The sequence below is a fragment of the Suricata suricatta genome, chromosome 2 (genome assembly GCF_006229205.1).
Source record: "Suricata suricatta isolate VVHF042 chromosome 2, meerkat_22Aug2017_6uvM2_HiC, whole genome shotgun sequence".
In the NCBI taxonomy this organism is placed as follows: Eukaryota; Metazoa; Chordata; class Mammalia; order Carnivora; family Herpestidae; genus Suricata; species Suricata suricatta.
The window spans coordinates 2,230,916-2,236,147 of NC_043701.1; the positions used below are offsets into that span (position 1 = coordinate 2,230,916).

The following is a 5,232-nucleotide window of genomic DNA, read 5'->3' on the forward strand; positions in this document are numbered from 1 at the left end:
AATAAATAAATTTTTTAAAAACTACTGAGTTGTGCACTTTAAGATGGCGAATTTTATGATAAGTGTATTCTGTCTCAATTTAAACATTAAATGAAAAACAAGACCATCAAGGGCCAGGGCAAGCTGGGCGGGTGGGGGCTCACGGAGGGGTGTCCTGGCCCGTGGTCCCCCGGCACAAGCGTTGCTCCCTCCCGAGCCCGTGACACTTACTCCATCCAGACGGGAGGCAGAGAGGGAACAAGCCGCCAAGACCACTGTGGAGGGGACGAGTGGCCACAGGGAGACACCAGAGGGGCTCTGGACGGAAGCCAGGTGGCTTCCAGAGCCGGGGTCCTGGCCTTTCGAGGGAGGGGCGGTGGCCTGCAGGCAGCTAGGTGGAGCCCAGGGTGGTTCAGAGTCACACGGACGCTTCCAGGACAGTCAGAGCAGGTGCCGTCCTTTCAAATCACTGGGTGAGCACAGCCAGTCTGCCGACCGAGGCTCCCTTCCTTCTGGGGGAGAAACTGAGGCAGAGAGAGTCACGTGAGGCTCCTTTGAGGCTTGCCAGCCTGGCTGGGCCACCATCTGCAGGACATCCCCGAGAGGAGCCCCAGGAGGCCTGGCTGTGGCGCTGTTACCCCCGACCTGGTACGATGGTGACCAGGGGGGTCTTCCCAGGGGCCCTTCTCCACCCGCCCCTCCCCCAGGGACCCAGCTTGTTCTCCGTGGTCCCCTGGGCCGGGCAACGAGCCAGCGGATGGCTCAGCTCGCTGCGGACGCCCTCCCTGGGATCTCACTCAAAAACTACTCTGTCCCTCCAGAGCGCTTCGTGTCATTCACGCCCCTGCTGGGCCATGAGGTCCGTGACGTGACGGCGGCTCTGCTCACGGTGCGTCTCCGTGTCCGCACTGTGCCTTTGGCCAGGCTGCGCGGTGAACCTCCCTGAGGGCAAGGAGGAGGGAGGGAGGGTGGAGGAAGGGGCTGGGGTGGGGAGGGGGAAGGACGGAGCATGGGAAGGAGGAAAAAGAGATGGCGGGAAGGTCAGGAATGCAGTGTGACTCCTCCCCGAAGAATCTTTCCCATGAAACAGATTCTTAGCACCTTAGCAAGAGAAGGTCACCTGGTCGGGTCTCCTACCCAGAGCCAGAACCTCTCACTGGCCATCAGCTTCTACCTTCACCGGGAGGCCCAGCCCGTACCTGCCAAGTCTACCGGAAGCCACGGCGGGGGCGGAGTCTGGGTGCAGACCTGAGCACCGTCCTCCTGGGTCCTCCATCTCCCTCCTGCCAGCTTTCGCCGCCACACCCTCTCGTTTAGCATCAGGGACCCTCTTCCAAGGACGCTCATAAAGTCTCCCTGCTCGCTGCCCCAGTCACCTCCCCCCACACCCAAGAGGAAGAGGGGGATGAGGCGGGGAAGGGAGGCGGGGGGTCGATGAAGAAACGCAGACCCCATGGTCCAGTGGCCTTGGCCATGGACTCCGGGGGCTGGGTGAGCCCACAGCCTGGAAGCGGAGGGAGGGCCTGCCCGGTCAGCAGTGACTCAGGCTGCTGCTTTTTGTTCTTGGTCGACAATGGGGGACAGTGCGCGGCTCGGGGAGAACAAAGCGGTTCTGTGGAGCAGTACCACACAGAGGGCAGAGTGGACACTCAGAAAAGAAAGAAACTCCCTACCCGTGGGCTGCGGACCAAGCGGAAGTGCAGAGTCATCCGTGAGCGTCCCAAAAGCCAGACACATGCTCACAGTGGCCAGGAAATCACAGACCCCTTGCGGGGGACGGGGTGCAGGCCGTGCTCTGGTCCACCAAGTGGGAGGAACAGGAAGGCAAGGCACGCCCTCCACCCTGCTGCCTCTGGCCCGTGGGGGCCGCCTTCTCTCCAGGCCCCCAGAGCGGTCGGGGTCGGCCCGCCCGCTGCCTGGGGGACCGGTCAGGGCCGGGAGAGTGGGACGGCCTCTGAGGACAGCAGCTGCCCCGTGTACCTACGGGTGACAGCGGCTTCTGCCCTTCCACGCCCATGTCACGGCGAGGGTCGCCGGGTCCACCCAGGCCCCTGCCCTGCTGACCAGCGGCCCCGAGTGGGCGGCCGGCTCACTCCCGTGTGAGCACGTGGCGTTTCCCGTCAGCCGCCTGCGTCCCGGGATGGGGAGGGAGCTCAGGCCCAGGGACAGAGGCGTCCGAAAGACAGCCGATGGCATGCTGCATCTGACTAAGATAATAATGGCTACTGTTGAGCTCGTGTTTCCTGTGTTACATCTTATCTTGTTTTTCTCAGCAAGAGCCACGCTGGGCACTGCCAAGGCCCCTGGCCGTGCAGGCGGAGAGAGGGTGGCTTGGGAGGTGAACGGACCATCAAGGCCACACGGCTTGTCGTCAGTAAGTTCCGACTCAACGTCAGCTTTCCAGACAGAGGGACACGAGGCACAGGGAAGTGTGGGGACCTGCCCTGTGCACATCTCACACGATGGAAGGTAGAGCTGACAGGGAATGCTCCGGAACGCTCCCCAGAAGAGCACTCTAAGCTGGCTTACGCGTCCCTCCTCCAGGATCGATGCTCAGTCCCGAGCTGTCCCCTCTCTGCTCCCTGGCCCGTCTCCCGGTGCCAAACCCTGGCCGCCGCCCCCTCCCCACCGACTGGGAAGGGCAAGGCGCTCAGCGACAAGTGTGTCTGGCTCTCTGGCCGTCCACACCGAACGCCTTGCTCTTTCTCCTCTCCGATGCATGGCCGGCACAGTGACCCAGGACGACGTGCTAAGTGGCCTTTCTCCGGGCCCCTGGGGGACACGTGTGACCATGACCATGCTGATTTTCCTCACGCAATTGACTCTAACTTCAGGGACTTTGGGCTTTCCAACACGACACGCCGTCTGCGTGAAGATGGGGGTCCAGGAGCCCGTGCGCAGCATCGCCGGGGGCGCCCGAGGCTGAGGGCCACCAGAGCGGCCGGCAGGACCGCGCACGCAGCCCGCAGACCTCTCGGTGGAAGCCACACGGTGTCAGAGCGCTTTGACCACGACAACCCGCGGCCGAAGCCTGGGTGGAACTGAGTACTCTCCGGGTGACCTAACAGCGCCCCACGTCCACCAGACCACTCTGTCCCCGAGGGCTGCATCGTTCCCGAGAGGTGACATCAAATACATTTTCAAAGTAAGAGACCATCGCGGGGCTCCCGAGAGCAAATGCCTCCCGCACTCGCCTGCCTGGTTGCCCGTGTCCCCAACCACGGGTGGTGTCTCTCCCTCCCACCCGGACCCATCTGGAGCAGTCCCCTGGGGGGAGCGGAGTTCTGACCAGCCATAGGCGAGTGGGGGCTGAGGATAGAGTGCCGTCCCGTTGGTCGGCCCCTGACACCGCCCTGCTCCCAGGGCGGCTGGCTGAGCTTCTGCAGGTCAGGAAGACAGAGGAGAGTCCGTGGACACCAGAGCTCACGGAGAACTGCCAACGCACTCATTATTTTTAGGTCACTCTTTAGAAATGATCCCAACATACAATCTTGTCAGTTCCTGGATGAACTTGAATGAATCCAAGACATCGCTCCCACGTTATGGGGACGGATTCAAGGGGCTTAGAGAACCCGTCTTGCCGTCGGACTCTCGTGCCCGGGCACAGGACCTAGTGTGCAGGTCTGTTGCGTGAAGACGCAGTGCAGTGCCGGCGGCCTGGGCAGCAGCGTCCCGTGACCCTGTGGATGTCTGTGGTGAGCTGCGGAGGGTAGAAAGTTCCTGCAGAATGGGGAACAAAGGATAAGGCCCAGAGCAGCCAGGGACGGCCTTGAAGTCCCCGGGGAGCCTCGGGGGCCGGTTCGTGAGCCACGCGTTCACCAACCAGGATATTTACCTTCTCTTCACCCCTCCGCTGCGAGAAGCTGAGAACTGCCGAAGAGAAATCCGCGGCGGATCGCCTCAGACAGCGCCGCCGCCAGGTGTCCACGGACGCGGCCACGTCTCAGGGCGGCGCAGCGGACAGGAGAGGGCCGCAGGTGGAGCCGAGCGGCGTCGATGGGCTCATTTCTCGGGGCCCGGGGCCTCGACCCTGAGAGCCATGCCCCCAACACCCACCCACGCGGTCGAACCGCTGACAGACGTGAGGCCCCAGCTTGGAGGTACAGCTAATATTCAAGTGACCCGACCAAAGTCCTTTTAGAAGCCATGGAGAGGCCAGATACAACAGCAAAACTAAGGGGCGCCTAGTGGCTCGTTCAGCTGAGCGTCCGACTCCGGCTCAGGTCATGATCTCATGGTTTGTGGTTCAAGCCCGCGTCGGGCTCTGTGCTGACCGCTCAGAGCCTGGAGCTGCTTCGGCGTCTGTCTGTCTCTCTCTCTGCCCCTCCCCTGCTCATGCTCTGTCTCTGTCTCTCAAAAATAAATAAACGTAAATAATAATAATAAAACAGCAAAACTAAGAAGATGGCGTTTATCCAGATGAGTCAGGGAGACCTAAGAACCTGAAACCTTTTCAGGCACCAAACTCCTCGAGTTTCTGGTCTCCAGTTCAGTCTGTGGAGCCCTTCTTTGGTTCCCCTTTGGTCTCTGCTCATAAAAGTCTGCCCGTTCACTGAAGGCGGTTCGAAACCTACAGAAAGACAGCTCCTAATCCCTCCCGCGTCTACAAGGGGACGTCAGCAACGACTGTTTCCTGCACGTAGAATATACACAACCTTCACTCTGCAATGTGGGCTGAGACTTCTTACCAAGGGCGCCTTTCAGTCCCTTGTTCCCCACTCTCCATCTCGTTAGCTGCCCTCCGAACTCGGGTGCTGACCCGCTGCATACACGGGGCTGCCTCAGTGGGCAGCCCCCACTTAGCCGCTCCTGTCGTCTCCGATCTGTTGGTTTTATCAACAGCAACGAAATAAAAAGTTCTGTGTGCAGCTTCTTTATTCTGTCTCTAGGAGAAATTCCCCCACAGGTTCATCGCCAGTAAACGGTGGCAGCAGCAAGAATCTTGACAGAAAGTGACAATTACTTCCAAAAAGCTGTGCCGATTCCCTCAGAGCCACACGGGAGAGGAATTGTCTCACTCAGATCTCCGCCAGCCCTGGGGCGCCGTGTCGTTTCGCCCCCGCTAAACTGACCGTTCTGTTTTTGTTTTTACGTTGCCGTAAATTATTTGATCACTAGTGGGGTTGAAGAGTTGGCTTACTTTTATCGGCCTTTTTTCGTACTTCCGAAAATGGTACGAAAATGTCAAAAAGGACATTTGCTCATTTTCCTCTTTAGATGTTCAACTTTTTCATACTAAACCTTAGGAATGTG

At 59.9% G+C, this 5,232-nt stretch overlaps 1 long non-coding RNA gene across 1 annotated transcript; it reads right to left on the minus strand.

Annotated features, from left to right (window-relative positions):
* Positions 1 to 137: 137 nt before the first annotated feature.
* On the minus strand, positions 138 to 1,940 carry LOC115304482. Its single transcript, XR_003914458.1, has 3 exons — positions 1,653 to 1,940; positions 777 to 960; positions 138 to 503 (listed from the first exon to the last, which is right to left on the minus strand). It is a non-coding gene; the product is annotated as an uncharacterized LOC115304482 (long non-coding RNA).
* Between the last annotated feature and the right edge of the window lie 3,292 nt (positions 1,941 to 5,232).